Source organism: Schistocerca nitens, chromosome 6 (assembly GCF_023898315.1).
Source record: "Schistocerca nitens isolate TAMUIC-IGC-003100 chromosome 6, iqSchNite1.1, whole genome shotgun sequence".
In the NCBI taxonomy this organism is placed as follows: Eukaryota; Metazoa; Arthropoda; class Insecta; order Orthoptera; family Acrididae; genus Schistocerca; species Schistocerca nitens.
In genome coordinates this window covers 445,489,271-445,510,743 of record NC_064619.1, presented here as the reverse complement: position 1 = coordinate 445,510,743, position 21,473 = coordinate 445,489,271, and the positions used below count along the sequence as shown (strand labels likewise).

At 42.2% G+C, this 21,473-nt stretch overlaps 1 protein-coding gene across 3 annotated transcripts in view; it reads right to left on the bottom strand.

Moving 5' to 3' along the window:
* Positions 1-21,473, bottom strand: part of LOC126262314 (probable beta-hexosaminidase fdl) — an 880,573-nt gene that overhangs the window by 565,826 nt on the left and 293,274 nt on the right. Inside the window, exon 1 of one of the 3 annotated variants that reach the window (XM_049958866.1) lies at positions 12,178-12,239. The exons of the other annotated variants lie outside the window; for them this stretch is intronic. The gene's annotated coding sequence lies outside the window, so the exon portion shown is untranslated. Of the gene's footprint in view, positions 1-12,177; positions 12,240-21,473 lie in introns of those variants that run through there. 3 annotated transcript variants of the gene reach the window in all.

Genomic DNA, 21,473 nt, shown 5'->3' with positions numbered 1-21,473 from the left:
GTCTTCCTCTTACGAACACGGCATCGAACGAAAACTACCGATATTTTGCTCTCTAGAAGTATCGCAGGAAAGTATCTTAGTCGTAACAACGCCGAAAGGAGAGTATCAGTACTTTGAGGCATCCATATTATCTTTGATCAAAAGATTAGAGTAGATTCTCTCTGTCGGCCAGTCTCTGCAGCTCTGTTTTTAACATGGAGATGTAATAAAGGGAGTTTCCATGACGTCTCAAATTTATGTCAACGTTCGCCATGTTAGTTGCCCCAAACATTAGCTTCTGATGGAAGTGTTTTGATAAAAAATGACAGTTTGCGCCATTCACGGGTGTCCTAATTATTCAGATTCAGTCTAAAATGTAAAGGAACCATATATCATTCTCAAGTGGACTCATTCGAGTGATATTTTTTTATGTAGCCGTACATGAATTATGCTTGCGCTATTCAATTTTCCTGTGGTGATTTTATTTATGTTGTTTGAATGTAGATTCCCCATCAGTCGAAAAACTCTCTGGGTGGAAGCTGTGAGAAGAAAAGGTTAGAAATCGACCAAACATAGTAAAATATATTTTCAGTATTTTCGGGAAAAGGACTTTGACCGAACGTCTGTTGCCTCAATCCGTATTAAGAAAAACTTTGGGTTAAGAAAGCAGCTTTTTGACATCACATACTCCTCCTCTTCATGTCTCGAAACGTATAACTAAAAGAAAGTTACGTTAACGAAGCGAAATACATCGTATTACCGGATCAAACATGCACTTAAGACCAAAAGAACGTCTGGAAACGGCCGGCCGTGGTGGCAGAGCGGTTCTAGGCGCTACAGTCTGGAACCGCGCGACCGCTACAGTTGCAGGTTCGAATCCTGCCTCGGGCATGGATGTGTGTGGTGTCCTTAGGTTAGTTGGGTTTAAGTAGTTCTACGTTCTAGGGGACTGATGACCTCAGAAGTTAAGTCTCATAGTGCTCAGAGCCATTTGAACAATTTCAACCGTCTGGAAACGCATTTCTGATGCCGTGTTATTCAAGGAAGCATTGTGACACTTGAACTTAAAAACAAGTGTAGCGTGCACATGACAGCACTTAAGAACAAGAAGCAGTAAGCTAATGCTTTGGGGCATCTATCATGGTGGTGTTGACGGCTGAAGTCTGTAGTGCCAGCTCCCCTGATATGCCTCCGTGGTTTATAAAATCTATCTATAATAGAGAGAGAGAGAGAGAGTAGATTTCACAAGTTTTAATGAGAATAACACAAGCTTTAAATCAAGTAGTTTCTTCAATTTCTCGATAGACTACAATCTTTATAAAATTTGGCGCTGAAAATATCAAATTACAAAACGTATTATCAGAAAACAGATGAATGGTACCGAAAAGTAAACACATTAAATCTTACCTCAATTCCCCTCCTTAGTAAAAGCAAACTAAACTCTGCCAACAGGCCCTGAAGACCACGCTACGTCGTTTTCTGCCATGTCATTCTTTGCCATCTGTCGTAACTTGGATGTGGTGTGGAGAGGCTAATGGTCAACAAGCAGTTCTTCCGGCCGCTGTCAACCTTTCAGACCGGAGAACGGTTACTTTTCACTAAAGCAGCTCCTGAGATAGCATCGCGAGGCTGAGTGCACTCCATTTCTGGAGAAATCTGTGACAGCAGGGGGGGGGGGGGGAGGGGGATTGAACCCGCGTCCTCCGCATTAAGCCTAGTTTACAAGACGACATTGGGTTGCGCCACTCGTTGCGTGGAATGAGGTGCAGGCAAATGGTTTCATATTTGACTGTAGACACGGCGACACCAGTAAACACTTCAGTTTCTTCGTTTTGTGGGTCCCTGAGTCGTGATCGAAATGAAAGTTTTGGCAGCTGCACGTCGCTCGAGTTGTGATGGGAGTTAAAGCTTGTTGCGCGGAATGCTGCATTAAAAAAATCTAAGAAACGTGTTTCGATTCGTGACTGGATGAAGAAAAGGTGTCAGCCCGGTTGCTCAGCGTCCTTGCTGAAATAATTTATAATTGAAGACCTAAGATGTTCTTCCGATTATCTTGGAATGTCTCCTGGAGTGTTCACGTTTCTTCTAAATAGAGTTAATTATGCGGTAAGGAATAAAGATACTGTAATGCATGAAGCCCTGTCGCCAGAACTGAAATTGCATATCTCATTGCGTGCATTACAATCGAGAACACTCGGCATGCTATGGTGATGACGCTTCATTAACACCAATGATTATTAACATTAACAGTAATTATTATTAACATTAACAGCAGTAATTATTCGAAGCAGGCCGCATTAAGAAGAGAATGGTTTGCAAACTACTCTCTTGAAGATAGATCTCTACAGTGGCAATATTTGAAAATTCAAACATATTTCAATGGGGAGCACTGCTGCGACGTTTTAAATAAATGAGTACTGAATAAAGAATGCAGCTTCTTGATTTGTGTAGCCTTCCCTCCTGTCAACAACATTCCTTAAAAAAAAAAGAGTAGGCCAACTCGAACGATGGAATTTTAGTCTTGTAGACGAGAGTATTTCCACAGCTAGAATTACACTTGCATGTATTTTTCTTAATTCAGTTGTATACGTGCTCCTACTTCAATAAATTTTGTCCTGCAGCTCAGATATTGTCAAACTATCTATGTTCTGATAGCACGTGAAGGTCTCTGGAGCAGCAATATGTTGCTTATTTTTGTAATAAGCATCGCAGAAATCCCACAAACACCTATCCAAAGCGTAGATGCCCAAAAAGCGAACGTTATTATCCGTTCCCCACGTCATGTTTCAGTTTGTCTACACTCTACGAACAGACATAACCTCAAAACTCATGCAACTAGTGTCGCCAAAGTTGGAACACGCCTCAAGTGTTCAGTTTCACCGACGAGTTGCGCAAACGCGCAGTGGCCGGTAGTGCATTTGCCTGCAACATAGTGTCGTCGGGTAAACGACGCTTTAGAGACGCGCTGTCCAGTCGGCTATGGAGACAGACCAGTCACTCAAGAACGATATTCCATACAGTTGCGATAATCTTGATACGATTGGGATCGTGTGCGTGGGCAGTGGAGCGTTCAGGTGATTTTAATGGACAAGTTTAGTTCATCATTTATTAATGAAAGAAGAATTTGAACAATACACTTCATTGTAAGAGTGATTTCACAGTAGCTAATCATACAAAGTTTAATTTACAGATATATTTCATCACATTTGGAAATAAGAAACATATCTGTCATCTTGCAGTTGGTAGTGAAAAATATTTTGCTGTAATCTTTAATGTACATTATAAAAAATTGACCAAGTTCTAAAAGGAATCGCACACTGAGGGGATCCGTGAAAACTTATATATATAGTTCATCCATCCGGGTAATCGACAATCTAAACGATTTTTGCCTGTTCTCTATGTAGAACTGGCAAGACATCGGTGTATGGAATTCCAAGACCGTATCAAAATCTCTACAGCAGTTCAACAGACAAGCCTGGACATTCAGAAAGAAGCGACCAAGGAAGGGACTTCAGTTTACATATGTAGATATAGAAGATTCAAGAAAACATTCTCTACTTATATGCTAAAATATGACTACAACTTATATTTCATGTTTGCATGCAGTAACGTTCGTCTATTATCCATGTGACGGTTGATGAATGCAATGTACATTATTATGGCAAAACCGTATTGTAGTGTAATGTAGTTACAGTTTAACGATTTTCAGATTTTTTTTTTACTTTGCTTGTTCGATGAAAACTTGCTTCTTGCCAAATTTCATGGTTCTATGTCAGCGGAAAGTGTCTTATAGATTTTGGTGAGTGAGTTTTCGAGTATCAAAATATGAGATATAAATGGCCGAACCTTTTGGCTGAATTGAATGGTTCAAATGGCTCTAAGCACTATGGGACTTGACATCTGAGGTCATCAGCCCCCTAGACTTAGAACTACTTAAACCTAACTAACCTAAGGACGTCACACACATCTATGCTCGAGGCAGGATTCGAACCTGCACCCGCAGCATCCGCGTGGTTCCAGACTGAAGCGCCTAGAGCCGCTCGGCCACCGCGGCCGGTGGCTCAGTTGACTTAGAAGCTTAAATGTTTTACACCTCCGTGGGATCAGTGACTTTACCACGTGGCGTAACACTGAACTTGATATGCCAACCTGTTCCAGAGAAAAAAGGGTCATAACAGACGGACAGACAAACAGGGATAAAAAATATTACTGTCGAGTGATGTAATTATAAATTAGGAATTTTCAATTTTTTCCTTTACTTATAGCGTGAAATTATGCGTCTTTGCGAATTTCTTGATTTTATATCAAAGGGAAGTACCGTACAGATTTTGATCAGTGAATTTTCTAGTGTCAAAATATGTGGCATGAAAGCCGTCTCTTTTGATTGCGTTGATTTAGAAGCCAAGACCGTGATGTGTGTGTTAAATCTGAACTTGATAGTCTACCTGTTCCTGAGAAAAAGAGTTTTAAACAGTCGGACAGACAGACGGACCACCAAGATATCCTATGAGGGTTTCGTTTTTGCATACTGAGGCACGGAACCCTAAAAAACAACATTTAGCCACATATTTACTAATAAGGCCCAACCGATCACAGAAAGTAGTAGGAAACTAACTGCTTATGGCCAACTGTAGCCCGAAAAATGTTATGACAAATATTGTAAGTTACAGTAACAGCAATTTCGCAACCAGTGGCACTTTCTTCTTGCAAATCACGAAAAACGTTCCACAATCAGCTAGCAATTTATTTTCAAAATAAATCTGAGACACAAAACTCTCTAAACATACATAACAAATGTAAATCCAAAGCTTGACGCACACTAAAGTCTTCATAGAATCTTGGCGCAACTGGTGCGCTAAACTTCACACAATGGAATGGTTGCAACCTGAGATTAGTAGCTCCACATTTATCGAATCAGCTGTTAGACAATTTCGGAGCTACCAGCGCAGTAAATATCTAAAAGTAATCGAATGGTGGGAAGATTCATAAATTAACCTCTCAATAAAACAGCGCAGTCCTTTGCATCACTTAAAAGACACACGGTTGCAGGCATACCTAAGCAAACGACAGCTCAGACTTAAGGCTAAGTTTAAAATACAAACGAGAATGAATCTGCGCATTCAGATCAAGCCCCTCACTTATTCTGGAGCCCAGTGCACTAAAATACACAGTTTAACAAAGAAGCCCACACGACGAGGTGAGGTAACATTAACTCAATGTAGTGAATAAACAAACATGACGGAAGAGACATACAGTAATGGAAATAAGTATTCATACACCGGACGTGCAAAAGTAAACTGCCTTTATTGACAATACGAAAACAAAAACACTAATTGGATATGCACTATCGACATTGGCCAGTCGCCAATGCAGCTGTGCTGGTATATAGAACGAGAATAAACAAGCCTTTACAAAACAAAATACAAATAACGTCTGCCAAGTTCTCTACTGCGCTGGGAATTAAGTATTCAATACACGACATGACACTTCTAACATTGCCGGAACATGTTTAATACTTCGTATGCATACCCTTCCGATGTATTACTTCTCGCAACTTCCGTGGCATGGAATGGACCAATTTTCTTGTAGTTTCCGACGTGATATCTTCCCATTCTCGAAGGAGAGCCTCTTTCAAAGAGGACTTACTACGGATGTCGTGTTTTCTCACTCGTGTTTCCAGCTCACTCCAAAAGTCTTCGATGGGTTTCAGGTCCGGACTATGGGCTGGTGTTTTAAGAGTATGTGGAGTGTTGTACTGCAACCACAGCCGGACAATTTGCGCCGTATGTTTGGGATCATTGTCCTGTTGGAAGTAATAATTTCTAGGAAGACCCAAGATGTCAACACTCTGTTGTAAGTTCTGTTTGAGAATGTTCATATACACAAATCTGTCCATGGTACCTTCCACAAACTAATTTTCCGACACCGGAGGTTGACATACAGCCCCATACCATCACTCCACCACCTCCGAGCTTCACCGTGGGTTGAATTTTGTTTCGGTCGAGGTCTGTACTCGGTCTTCTCCAGACCAAGATCCTACCATAATTGTGCACGATATTAAATTTGCTTTCATCACTAATCAATACAGTATCCCAGAACTCTGCTGTCATGGATACATGCTCTTTCGCGAATTCCATCCGCCACTTCCTGTTCTTTTTGCTGATGTAGGGCTTTCGTCTCGGGACCCTGGCTCTGTAGCCCGAACGATTGAGAATGGTACGAACTGCCCTTGGAGTGATGTCCTTTCGAAAGTGGTCATTTACATATGCGGATAGTGCCGACGCTGTCGTTTTCGGGTTTTTCTTGATGATTATTAGTAGCATTCTGGTCTCTCTTGATGTAAGCTTCTGTGGAAGACCGTGTCGTTCACTGTTTATTACTACATGTCTGTCCTTATATCGCTTAATGATAGATTGCACAGTCGCTGGGCTTCGTCCTATGATGTTCGCAATTTCGGCATACGACTTGTGTTGAAGATATTGGGCGACAACGATGTTTCGTTCAATGGTCGTTTCCTTCCCCTTGCGGCCCATTCTGCTGTTCCACAGTACCCACGTCCGACGTGCTGTTGCTTCACGGCCGCCACACGACTACACAAGTATGGCATGCACTCCGGGGCTGCGTCAGCCGTTTGTTTGGTTGAAATTAGTCCGCTGTAAGAATACATTTTGCCCTGTCGTTGACCGTGCGGAGTGTGACATATTTTATTTTCCCAAAATAGATTCATGGCATTCGGGAAGCTTCATTACCAAGAACATGGTTATCTGACGCTACATCATAGTACTTATTCGTATCGGCGCTGTGGGTGATTTACTATCCGAACACACCATCGTAGTTTGTCACCACCTACTGTATGAATACTTATTTCCATGACTGTAAGTAACAGGACAACGCCGTAACGAACCATAATGCAGGCCTAAAGTTCGTTGCTCAAACACGTGACCAGTCACAATATCTGCCCAGTGACGTGACCGAAATGCTGATCAACGATAATGTCTGCCGAACGGTATCAGTCAAACACTGAGGAAGCACAGCAGTAAAGAGGAAAGCAGATCAAATAGCCTCTATCAGAACAAAACGCACGATGAACCACAACAAGCAGTCAATGACCTCACTCAGATGATTACTGGCGTGGCGACTATCTGTCTTCTTATAGCTACAGCTGAGTGTCTCTTCCTGATCTGCACTTACAAGGGGAGGCCGCCAATTGTGAAATTCAGATTCGATTCATACTGCGCATAATAAAAGCTCATGGCCAGAGGTGTAATGTGGCAAAGCACCAAGATGCACTTCTCAGCCGTTGTCGAGAAAATCGACAGTTAAAGAAACCGTTGCCGTGAAATACTCTCTACGATCAATAATTTTTTACAGCGTCGTGGCGCAGCGGTACGCTCTCGGGTTCGTAATCCGAAGGTCGCCGGATCGAATCTCGCGCCATGCAACATTTTTTTATTATTAGTTTATAGTAATATAAACATAAACTATTAATGAATTGCTTATGCATGTTGGTGAAGGAGGATCGCTCTCCAGTTGTGCCGCCTCCATTTTTCCGTTTGTCTAACAGGGTGTACTAAAGCTCTCACGTCCGCACTGATTTTCGACGATGTTATAAGTTGCGCTAGGGACCGCATCTACCTTCTTTCGAAGTTAGCAGGCAACTACGCTGTTATGCGGCGGCTCGTTTCGGCCCATTCAACGTCTGTCCTTCAAGTGTAACGAGCGAGTAACGGAGTTTATATTTCATACCTGCCACAGCAAATTTGTGTTCGTGGGGTTTCTATTCTAATTCGAACGTTTGACTTACGCTATACGTATTCGTTTCGCAATATCGTTTCTACGTCTTCCGTTAACTATACGTGGTTAACATTATGAAGACAATTAATAACTGGCGGCCGAAGTGGCCGTGCGGTTCTAGGCGCTGCAGTTTGGAACCGCGTGACCGCTACGGTCGCAGGTTCGAATCCTGCCTCGGGCATGGATGTGTGTGATGTCCTTAGGTTAGGTTTAAGTAGTTCTAAGTTCTAGGGGACTGATGACCTCAGATGTTGAGTCCCATAGTGCTCAGAGCCATTTGAACCATTTTGAACAATTAATAACTATTGTGAAATACTACTTTGTTTGCGGAAAACATAATGATGTTCGAAGTCGTCAGTTTTTCCACGACAAACGACTTTCAACAACTTATTATATGCATAATTATTGCAACTGATTGCCGGGAATTATATATATATATATATATATATATATATGTGTGTATACACACATTTGAATTACAAAAAAATACTAAAAAAAAAGGTTGCATGGCGCGAGATTCGATCCGGCGACCTTCGGATTACGAACCCGAGCGCTTACCGCTGCGCCACGACGCTGTAGGAAACCATTAATCGTAGAGAGTATTTCACAGCAACGGTTTATTTTAACTGTCGATTTTCTCGACAACGGCTGAGAAGTGCATTTTGGTGCTTTGCTACATTACACCTCTGGCCATGAGCTTTTATTATGCGCAGTATGAATTGAATCTGAATTTCACAATTGGCGGCCTCCCCTTGTTAGTGGGACGTGACAGGCATAGCACGTATGTGGGCGCTATACTCCGTTAACGGCAGTGGCAAACTGACAGGTAGGTAGCCTGCACTCGTAGCCTGTAACTTCGCAGCGTCCTTTGTGACGTCGTGTACCATAAGCTGCACAACATCCACCCAGGCGGCACATGCATACAGGGCAGTGAGAAGTGACAGCGTACACCTGACGGTCGGCCTTGCCCTTGTAGATCAGTGGTCGCAGCTACGTGATTCCAGTACACAGGCTGGTTGCTACACAACGCATTACAGCTGCCGTGTTCACTTCCTCGTTCCGAGGCGGAATCGTCACTGGGGCTCCGCCCTAGCCAACACCTCTTCCTTCTTGGCCACAGATAACGTGAACCACAAGGCACTCACGTCGTCTCTCTCTTATCAATTGCCAGAGACGTTCCTAGTACGGCTTAAATCTATTATGTGACTCTGACAGCTATTGTCTGCCTTTGAAAATAAGGCTCGGAGGGCACTGATGTCGCTGGAATTATCAGGTAATCGTTGGTTAGCTTATACAACTGATGGAATAAAACTTTCGTGTCTTCCTGGTCTTTTAAAGGATTAGCCAATCGTGACGTCATTGGAATTGCCACATAAAGGCTGAGACTATCATTTCGATGATAAAAATGTAATTATGAAGATCATTCGATAAGGTACCAGCTAAAAGGTATTCATGTGAGTAAAAGCATCAGTTGGAAAGTATCGAGTAAAACAGTATCGGTATCGGTATAAACGTACACGATAACAAGAACTAGAGATACTTTTTCCATAGCCCTACTTAAGGCCCCTGTAAACGATCGAACAATTTGTCAGACCTTTGTATTTTGTCAAATTATTTGGCAGTGCGCTGCTTTGTTTGACATGTTTCTCAAATATAGACTGTCTTTAACGTTTTTGAGAGGAATTTTGATCGACGGCCGATTTGACAAGATGTAGGACGTTAATGTGTTGATGTTCAGCAGTGTTTGTTTAATGAGAAAGAGAGCTTGTTACAATTTATCTCACTGTATCGTGAATTTCCTCGATTTTGGAAACTGCAGTCAAGTATAAGAATTAAAGAGCGTTGGGAATTACGAAAACGGTTGAAGTGTTGCGTTTCTCTAGACATATTTTACAGGAAGACGTTAAGAAGAAAATAAATATTCTTAGAATAAAACAAAAAATCGTAGCTCTATGGTTCTTCCAAAGACGATTTATGTGTTCCCACATTGTAGTATTTTAATGTTCCTTCATCGGAGTATCAAGCAGAAGAGAACAGATTTTCGCATAACTGTGTCTTATGTTTGAGGGCATGAGTGAAGTAATTATAACACGTAATTATAAGTGTGACCGCCCTTTTGAAGAAAGCTGATGAAGTCATGAGGTAATGAGTGTAGTATTTCCTTTAGCAGATTTTTATGGTTTTAGTAACTCTCACTTTCAGCCGTTACCTAGAATAGCCTGTTGTTTTCTTTATACGCAGCGCTAAAGTCAATGCAGGAAGACTTTGTACTGGTAGTCGTTTCCAGTAGTGAAAAAATATGAAAGGCATCCAATAAGTAATGCAACATTTTATTTCTCGGCCTATTTTGGGACGAAAAAATGCGAAATTTGCTGTGGGACATCGTGGAATTTCCCGCTTCAGCCCCTGTGTAATGAAGTTCCGGTTGGTGACAATAGCGCTATACGCAGCTTTCAAAATGGAGTCTGTAACTGAGGTGCGTTCCACCGAGAGGGGTGTCATTGACTTTCTTTTGGCGGAAGCCAGAGCATCGCAGATATTCATAGGTGCTTTGTAGAATGTCTACGGAGACCGGCAGTGAACAAAAACACGGTGAGTCGTGGGGTGAGGCATCTATCATCATTGCACAAGGTCGCGCAAACTTCGATGTACCGCATACCTGCCGGCCGGACACAGCTATGATTCCTAAAACATTGGAACGTGCGGACACTCTCATTCATTTATTCATAATCACAGGGGCTTGCAGAATGTCTACGGAGACCGGCAGTGAACAAAAACACGGTGAGACGTGGGGTGAGGCGTCTATCATCATTGCACAAGGTCGCGCAAACCTCTCCGACGCACCGCGTACCAGCCGGCCGGACATAGCTATGACTCCTAAAACGTTGGAACGTGCGGACACTCTCATCCATTCATTCATAATCAAAGACACCGCTGCTCAATTGGACGTCTATGTTACTATTGCTGACACACTCATTCACCAGTTGGAGACTCAAAGATGGGTTCTTCGCCTCCTAACTGAAGGCCATAGAGACTTCCATCTGTTTGGCCGATTGACGGAGGCGCTCTACGGGAAGCATGCTGGCTCCGACGTCGACCAGTAGAGTGGTACCATGCGGGCAAACAGGCCCTTCCACCAACAAGGGAACCTCCCCATCGCACCCCCCTCAAAGTTGGCACAGTGGATAGGCCTTGAAAAACTGAACACAGATCAATCGAGAAAACAGGAAGAAGTTGTGTGGATAAGCAAAATATACAAACTGAGTAGTCCATGTGCAACATAGGCAACATCAAGGCGAGTGTGAGCTTAGGAGCGCCGTGGTCCCGTGGTTAGCGTGAGCAGCTGCGGAACGAGAAGTCCTTGGGTGAAGGCTTCCCTCGAGTGAAAAGTTTAGTTTTTTATTTTCAGACGATTATTATCTGTCCGTCCGTCCGATGCGAGGTAACGGCGCCGTAGTATGGGAACGCTACACCTAAACAAACATCGAAACACACGACGTCAGTCGACTACAGCACACGGAAGAGAGAGTATTCCTACTAACGAGGCTCCCTGACTGGCAGTTGACTGTTCGCTACTTTGGACGAAAGTGCATTAAATACGTGAGATGTTCCCGTTGGAGAGGCAAGTCCTTTCGTCTACTAATCGCACGGTTTTGCGGTGCGGTCGCAAAACACAGACACTAAACTTATTACAGTGAACAGAGGAACAGAGACGTCAATGAACGAACGGACAGATCATAACTTTGCGAAAATAAAAAATTAAACTTTTCACTCGAGTGGAGGCTTGACCCAAGGACTTCTCGTTCCGCAGCTGCTCACGCTAACCGCGGGACCACGGCGCTCCTGAGCACACATTCTCCATGATGTTGCCTATCTTGCGCATGGACTACTCAATTTGTATATTTTGCTTATTTTTTTCATAGTTCCACACAACTTCTTCCTGTTTTCTCGATTGATCTGTGTTCAGTTTTTCAAGGCCTATCAACTGTGCCAACTTATAACTAAATCTGAGTGGGGGAGGGTGCGATGGGGAGGTTCCCTTGTAAGGTGGAGTAAGGATGTCGCATTGAGCGGAGACTGTGTTGAAAAATAGGGTTCTGTAGCCAAAAAAGTGGGGAATAATATAATGTACTGAAATCCTGAATACAACCAACTTCCTTTAGGAAAAATGAAGTGTTGCATTACTTATTGAACGCCCTCAATTTTGTGACTAGCACGCATAGGGTGGCAGGTGCTTTAAGCATGAGGTTAAATTTAAGAAGCTGTGTTGGTCCGTCTGCGGACATGTTTGACAACCCGTGAATAGGAAACAGCGAATTTGACAAACAAGTTTGATCGTCTACAGGGGCCCTTACGACAGCGAAAGCGGCGCATTTGACTGCGGTCAGCAGGTGCGCGACTCACCGTGCAGTGGCGCAGCGCCGCGCGGCGGTGTTTTGCGCAGCTGGCCGCAGCTACTCACTGACAGCAAGCAGCGCACTAGCTAGCTGGCCAGCTAGCCATAGCGGTGGCCGGCGACAGCTTATCTGCCGGAAGGGCTTCCGGCGCTGCGGAACCGACGGCGCGCCTGCTCCGCGCGCTGACGCTCGCCAAAATCTACGCCCCCGCAACTCACATATCGGCCTCGCGACAGCGCTGTTTGCAAATCGCAAGTAACGGGAATTCCACCAGGCTCCAGTTACCGTTTGGGGGAAATACTACAGTATCCTGAAATTCTGCTTCACTAGAGATGGTCACTACAACCTATTCTCGACGTTTCACCATAGCAAACACTGTACCGGAGGTAAAAAATTTTTGGAAATTTGTGGTAAGCTTCTATGGGACCAAGCTGCTGAGGTCATCGGTCCCTAGACTTACATACTACTCAGTCTAACTTAAACTACCTTACGCCAAGGACAACACACACACACACACACATAACTGAGGGAGTACACAAACCTCCGACGGGGGGAACCGTGCGAACCGTGAGAAGGCGCATGAGATCACGCGGCTGTCCCGCGCAGTTGAGGTAAAAAGCCGCACATTGAAAAACTGCGGAAAGTGCTCTATAGAAGGCCGGCTGATACCTCGATTTTCACAGGATGTCCCGATTTCTAGTGGTGTCTGCAATGATCCCACGTAAGATTGCGCTCACAGTGGCGCCGAAAAAGGTCGCCAGACGCTGTCGCCAGAGGTCGCCCGATAAAATCGGCAACAGTTTCGTTACAGTGCGTCCGATATCTTCAGGTTTTGGTTGGATCTATTCCAACCTCCTTGGACTACTCGCTGGTCCATCTTGTGCAAGTCTTTTCAAATCTGGATAACCACAGCGCCCTACATCCATTTTAACAGGCTCTCTAAATTTCAAGCCTTTGGCTCCCTCTACCGTGCACCACTTCGAAACTGATTCAAACGGACCTGGAATTCACTGACAGAAGTATTTTTCCGGTTTGAAAGCAATAGCTGTTGACAAGGAGTGACTGTTCTCCACTCCGTGACACTTACTTTTATGACCATTTTTCTTGTCGTATCGTCAGGAGATCTCAGTGCCGCACCAAAGTCAGCAACACGAATCGATACTGGAACATTAGTGAGATCATACTGCAATCCGTAATGACATACGGGAGGCGCTCCACGAGACTACACTTCCTTCTCAGCAACTACAGCGCCCTCATACTGAGGTCAACATAGAGTCGAAGATACAAGAGTTCAGCGCAATTCATGGCCTCAGCTTCCGAAATGACCACCATAGTGTAGGGTCAACTAGAAGCTAAGGTTTCTGAAGAGCTGTACTGTTGTAAATGCAGAATACTGTGCTGGAAGAGAACAGTTTGTTACTTAGTGCATCAAGTGATGCTTTCATATTAATGACAGTGTTAAAATTTAAAGAAATCCTGTGGCAAAGAAGTGTGGCAAAGTTAAGTAAATCTTTTATTCATTTATGCAATAAAATGAGCTAATATTTCAGGTGTTCTACTTTGGTGTGACCCTCCCAGAGCAATCAAAGAACGCACGATAATCGCTTTTCTATCCGAACAATAACTTTCACCGTTTGAGACCGAGATTGACGGTTTGTGTAATGTATTGAAGCTAAAAATATTGACGCTTACTCAATATATGCCCAACATATTCTACAGCATAAGGCTGATTTTACGCAATATACATCTGTTCCTACGGAGACTTTGTGATTTGCAGACATGCAAACAACTGATACAGCGACGCCATATGAATACATCAGGAAAGACTGGAGTTGTAAAAATATCCTAAGCTACTGCACAGACTACGTAAGGAAGCGTAGACTACCGTAGTTTTCCTAGTAGCCTTGGTCAGTTAAGATCGTAACTGTGTTACTTGTATGTTAGGTGCGTTGCGTATCTGTTCGGCGCTACCTCACTTCAATCACTTTGATAGCGTATGCGATTAGTTTCTTACCATTAGTAGATCCCCTAGAAGCTGGAAACGGTGAACCGTCTAGAGGCTGAGTGAGGAACTATAGAGGAATAATTTTGTTCCACATAGTTATCCTGCTATCTGTAACTGAAAAATAAACAGTATTTATAAGAAAATTGAAATTGTCGATGTTAAACTCAGGTTTTATTCGAAAATTGTCGATATGTAACACGAAACAGAGGAATGTTGTAATAAAAATAAAAAAAACCATATTTATCATATTTCGCTAGACAACGCAGGTTCCTAACAAAGGTAAAATTAAAAAAAAGACTCAAAGCAATAAAATATCAAACATTGCATCAATACTTCTTCGAGCTCGTATAAAACATGTTTCTGTTATTCATAAACAACTTTCGCATGTAATACTTGCGGGGAAGTCTTACCTTTATCATAATGAAGAATAAACAACTGATTGCAAAATAACAAAAATAATTATAGATTGTAGGTTTCTTATATTTGAGCTTGTAAAATGCACTTACATCAAACGTAATTGATTTGGTTATATAAAAGTGCAGAAATTACGCTATCATTTATTTTTATTACTTATAAAATGCAATTCGTATTCTCAAAAGATATAAAATACTCAGTAGCGTAACAGTGTGGCTGTTACGCAAAACAAACCAAACATACAGCGGTCTTCGGCCCTCAGTTTCTCTCTATACATCCAGTCAAGTTTCTTTGTCTATCAATAATACCGATGATCCGACAATTTGCTACGTCATTTATGTACTGTACAAAACCACCGAACCATAGTTTTGGTAGAGTATAACTTTAGAAAAGACAGATGAAAGGAATCATCTACTGAAGTGTATTGAGGAGAGAAACTGATTACGTATTTAATACTTATTCAGTAATTAGCTGTAGAAACATTCGATTAAAGTGTTTAAGTGCAGGGAAATAACATTGACACAGCTTATTTTTTCGTTTCAAAAGCTTCAATTATTTATTGCAGAAGTACACGACAGCACTACCCACAGTAATGTATCTTACTCTTTTCAGGATTATAGATCGCTTCCAGCTTTGTCGAAAGTGAAATCCGACGCGTATATGAGCAGTATCTTTTCTGTGTACATAAGCTATAACGGAGTTCACCAGTACATTGAAAGATTACTTGTCCGTCCTTAAAAAAATTCAGTATTGTCATCTGGCTCTGTTTAAGTTCTATTAGAATGTTTGCATGGGTGTGAGTGAAACGCCTTCCAAGCCACCTTTTCGCCCATCGCCGCTTCCTCTTGCTTTTCTTTTTGCAGCACTTAGCGATTGTAATCGCAATACATGCTCGTTGAGCGATGACATGCTCTAACGTGTCCACGGCATAAATATTGCACAATACTTCTGTGCCGTTTTTGGCCTCGTACTTTCGTGTAATATATTGACACAATATTAATATTTTATCGGATGATCTTATTATAGCCATGACGTTTCTTTGTTGTCTACACATTGTTACTAGTCACGTATCACACAAGATACTTAAGTTTTCTAACGAGACAAACTGACAAATATTGTTTTACAGCATAGGAATCAAACAGCCAGCCGATTGCAAATAACTGTTTGGTACATTGACCTAGGTTTCGACACCTCTAAGGATGTTTCCGTCAGAATGAAATTTTAAGAAAGTGTAAAGTTACATTGCGAGAAAGCAATGGTCGAAGTTTCGAACAGATATGCTGAAGTCAGAAATTAAAATACTCACTTTCAAGGCATGAACGTGTTTTATGCTCAAATCAAAAATTAAAATACTCGCGTTCAAGGCCTAAACGTGTTTGATTTTAATTTATGATTTAAACATATCGCTCGAAACTTTGATCATAGCTTTCTTACAATGTAACTTTGTGGTTTCTTAAAATTTCATTCTGACGAAGATATCCTTAGTGGTATCTGAACTTAGTTCAATGTACCAAACAGTTATTTGCAACCGACTGGCTGTGTGATTCCTGTGCTGAAACTTATATACGGTTACTGAGAGGCAACCATGTTTAAAACTGTAATATTGTTTCAGATTACTTTCCTGTCCCTTTTTCTCACAGTAAATTGCACAAAATTGTTGAATATTTTCTCATTACTGTTAATTATATAGACGAAATGATAACAAACGTTCTAAAGTGACAAATTGAAATGTATTACACAGGGTGAGTCAGTTACTCCTAATTTCGGATTTAATGCAACCTGTTACGCCTTCCCCATCCCCCACCCCTCACCCCCTTTTGCCGGCCTGTGTGGCCGAGCGGTTCTAGGCGCTTTAGTCTGGAACCGCGCGACCGCTACGGTCGCAGGTTTGAATCTTGCCTCGGGCATGGATGTGTGTGATGTCCTTAGGTTAGTTAGGTTTAAGTTCTAGGGGATTGATGACCACAGATGTTAAGTCCCATAGTGCTGAGAGCCATTAGAACCATTAAAATTTGTTACACCTTCAAATACCTCATGTAAATTTTCATATTGTCTCGTTCGCTATACACCAACTATTACTCTTACAGAAAAAAAATAAACGGGACCTTTTTGTAGGATATATGATGTGCTGAGACACTATTTTGCTAGATGCCGTAGTCTTCGAATTATTCAAGAAAGGCGTGCAAAAGTGACCTTCAAACGCATTTTTCTTGAATAACTCGAAAACCTTCACCGAAAACATATCCCACTAAAATATTTAAAAACATTAAATTTCCTGCAAAAAGATCCTTTTTATTTTTTCCTTAGGGCTAATGGTTTACATGTAGCGAGCGAGAGAATATAAAATCTCTCATGTGGTTTTTAAAGGTGTTGTGGGTTGCATAAAACCAATAGGTACTGGCAGCTCAAACAGGCTGTATAATAAAGATATTGCATGAAGTACGTCACTCCTTAAAACAGCTTGTTATTCATATATCGGAAAAGAACGTATTAAGTGCAAAATCTCACGTTTTCTTCGGGCTTTAACTCGATATATATATCTTCTTTTTTCCTTCACCACCTTCCTCTTCCCCAATTACAAGGTTCACTATTATGGTGTATCCATTTGTAATGTTATTTTTCATCAGATTATCTACAATTTACATCTTGAAGAAATAACATTAGTGGCTCTTTTACCATTTCTGTTTAGTGTATGCAGTACTTACACTTGTATGGTTCAGAACTGATTCCATAAAATATAAGCAGTGTCCCAGGTTCCAACCTTTCCAAGCTTAGAAAAACCGAAAATGATACGAAATTTAGTAGACTTTCCTGTCCTATAAACAATAATATATTGTTGGAACAATACATGAGCAGAGTAAAATACTATCGGCTGCCATTTGCTCATAGGTGTATGAAATAATTCCCAATGTATCAAGGAAACTTGATTAAGAGATATTAGAATCAAATGACACTTCCTTTTCTTAGGTATAAATGGACTCAGTAGAACATCAACAACTTTTAGTACTATTTTAAAAAGGAAGAAAGCTAATCTATCTTCCACAAAGGCACTCTCGACTGCTCAGAAACTAGCTGCTAATAGTTGCTCCTGATGTAGAAAGTTTTTCTGAGAATGCCTAACAGCTGAAGCGATCGTTAAGCAGTTTATGGAATAAGATACATTCGGTGTTGATTCAACATACACTATACTTTACGAATAAACGTAATTTGGATGGCTGTGCCAAGTACAGGGTGTCCAAGAAATGTTGCAACAAACTTCGAGAGTTGTAAGGAGTGTCTTGAGGAAAAAAATGAGAATAGGAGCTGGTGTCCGGAAGCGGCATCCAACTACGCTACAGAGTGTCGAAATTATAGGCGCCAGCACCTGACAGTAGGCCACCACTTCGGCAGCAAAAATGAAATTGTACGCTAAGGGACCTTAGGCGAAACATCTCGCAATGTTGTTTGTTATTCAGTGATTGCGATTGATTGGCACGACCGCCAGTGGAGAAGGTGGAGCTAGTTGCTCTGTAGACAGGCCTTGCTTCTGTGAATCTGAAGCTCTGTTGTCTTGATGGATGATGCTTTCGGATGCGGGTTTCCATTCTCAGTTTATTTTTCTCCTGGAACCTTCTAAAAAATCCAGTGTTTTCGGTAACAGGAGAAAAATAAACTGCGAATGGAAACCTGCGTCCGCAACCGTCACCCACCAAGGCAACAGAGCTTTTCATTCATAGGAGACAAGGCTTGTCTGTTGAGCAGCTACCTCCAACTTCCCCACTGGAGATCGTGCCAATTAGTCGCGATCACTGAGTAACAAACAAATTTGCGAGACGTTTTGCCTATGGTCCGTCAACATACAAAGTCACGTTTGCTGCCGAAGGGGTGGCCCCGTGGCAAGCGCTGGCGCCTTTAATTTCGACGCTCTTGGATTTGTTTCTGGACTCGGGTCCTACACTCGGTTTGTTCCTCAAGACACCCTCTACAACCCCTCGAAGATTGTCGCAGCATTTCAGGGCCATCCTGTTTAATATAAGTTAAAAACTGAGCGATGTGGCGCAGTGATAAGGCACTGGATTCGTGTTCTGGAGGGCTGAGGTTCAAATCCTCATCTGCCCATCCAGATCTAGTTTTTCTGTGATTCCTCTAAATTGCTAAAAGCAAATGCTAAGATGGTTCTTTTGTACGGACAAGGACGATTTCTCTTCCTATCCTTCTTCAGTCAGAGGTTACACTCTGTTAAAATGCTCAAATATATGTGAGTTCTTAAGGGACCAAACTGCAGAGGTCACAGTACTTAAACTAACTTAAACTAACCTATGCTAAGAACAACACACACGGCCATGCTCGAGGGGGGACTCGAACCTCTGGCGGGAGGGTCCGCGCAGTCCGTGACGTGGCGCCTCTAACCGCGTGGCCACTCCGCGCGACTTACACTCTGTCTGTAAGGACTTCGTAGTCGACAGGACGTTAAATCCTAACCGTATTGCAGTAAATTTTACTTCGGATTACATTTTATGCAGAGTGAAAGATTGAGTTCCATAACTCCCGTTGTTGTGAACGGTCTGGAACGGTTGAGAATGCGAACACCTCAGCTGTAAACAGTGGTAATGGAAAGTCGATTATAAACGCAGTCACTCCCTGTACAACGTGATAAATGACGTGTTTTATTCACATTAGTTGATAATACCACGAAAAACCGAGAAATGGCAGCACTATCTCTAATTTCAGATTCTCGATAACGACATTATCAGGACGTGTGCATGTAAACAGTGAAAGTGCCAAAAACATGGCTGCCAATAGAAATAACAACTACAGTGTTCGTTCCAAGAAAATGTTTTTCAGGGACCATTTGTACGAATCTGAGGATGACGTGGGTAAATACGAATTAAAGAAAGATCTTGAGTATTTTCGTGAACGTAAAAGCGCTTCGAAAGTTGTTGCTAAACTGGTAAATGTGAATAATTAGTTGTGTCCCTTATTACAGTTGAAGTGAATCTGAGTCAAAGTGTGATGGCTGAAATCTTAAGGGCCATCGTTGACAATGTATACGTGCTGCAGTAAGGCGACAATAAAGTTAATTTTATATTAGCGTGAATCATAGATTAATTTTAGGGATCGCTATACTTTTTTATTTTAAAAACTGCTAATGAAAAACTTAGTATTGCAAACTGAAATAGTTCGGGCCATTTAAATTTGTATTTTTGTGAAGTTTCGCAACAATATTTCGTTGTCCCACCCAGTAAGTCAACAATGGTAAGTCAATGTTAACTCACGTTAAGTACACTCCATTTGCAAGAAAACAATGTTGAGTGCCCTTTGCCTTATTTTTAAGAATACAGTTTTTGGTATAATTCATAATTTTAAAAATATGCCGTTCCTCTAGAAATATTTGAAAACAATAACTTATCTGAATAAAGATCGCAATGGGAGTACTTCAAGTGCTTTATTTGTGGGATTTTATTGAAACTTTACTGCACAATTTTTCAGAAGAGTCTGCTTCTGCCTTACCATTGTTTATACCCGACGTCTTCATTTGCGTGCGGCTCTAAGCTTAACTGACACGAAAAAGCGCGCTAACAGCAGGCAGGATGTCCACAACGTAACTGAGCCGCATGTTGTGCGAGCCATTACATCAGTTCCTTGACGTGACGCAACGACATCACAGCTATCACACAGCAACACGTTCACTAAACGAGTCGAATAGAAACTTTTGTGGGAATGGCGAAGGACGAGTGTATCACTTCGAATAAGAAACACTGGTTCGACAACGAGTGAGCCGAAAGTTAAAAGCGAGAAAGAGAGATTAATCCAATGAATGACTATAGGAAGTCGTGGTAAATTATAACTAACGCGCAGAAATACAAAGCTTTTATTTTAAGAAGAACTATGCGCCTTTACACACACGCACGTCAATTTTGTTAATTACACCCGTGAGTGTACGAGTTCAAAGATTTGGAGGCCAGATGCCCCTGCAACATCATGGCTCCCCACACCATAACACTTGGGCCATCAAAACGATTATTTTCAACAACGTTCCTACGTGAATTACGTGTTCCCACCTCTCAAGATACGAGGGTAAGATCAGCATTGTCGACCATGATCATTTTTGTGTTGTGCGGAGCCATAATCTTCTACAGGCGTACTAACCTCCAAATATTTGAACACGGTACATTCACCTGCCAACGTTATTGTAATACAGTACTCCTTCTCTATGTCTGTCTTTTCAGCGGCGCTGCAGCCCTGACTTCATTTTTATGGACGACAATGCGGCACCGCATAGAACTCCGCAAATGGAGCAGCTCTTGGAACGAGAGGACATTCCGCCATTCCACCACTTAAATCCGATGAAACACGTATGGGTTGCAATGCGGGGACATATTGCAGCGCGTCCATGTGCACCAACAGTCATGCAGAAGTTGTCAAACGCGCTGGTGGCCACTGAAACGTCCTGCCACAACAACTCGTTACCAACTTGTGACCAGCATGAGAGAATGCACTGGACGTCCATGGTGATTGCACATCCTTTTGAGAACCACTTCCCGCGTTTCCTAACGCCCAGGGGACCATCATAAATAGCGATGACTTCAGGACAAGTATTGCCTATGAAGAATAGTGTCTTTTCTGTTCGTCTCGTTGCTTATTGCTTTCAATTACCTTCCGTACTACACCGAAGAGCCAAAGAAACCGGTACACTTGTCAAATATCGTGTAGGACCCCCGCGAACATGCAGAACTGCCGCAACGCGCATGACTCGTCTAGTGTGTGAACTAGTGCTGGAGGGAATCAACACCATGGCTATCCATAAATCCCTAAGAGTACGAGTGGGTGGAGATATACACTGCTGGCCACCGTAAATGCAACACCCTGAAGGAAGCATCCGAATCAAGTGAAATTTACACCAT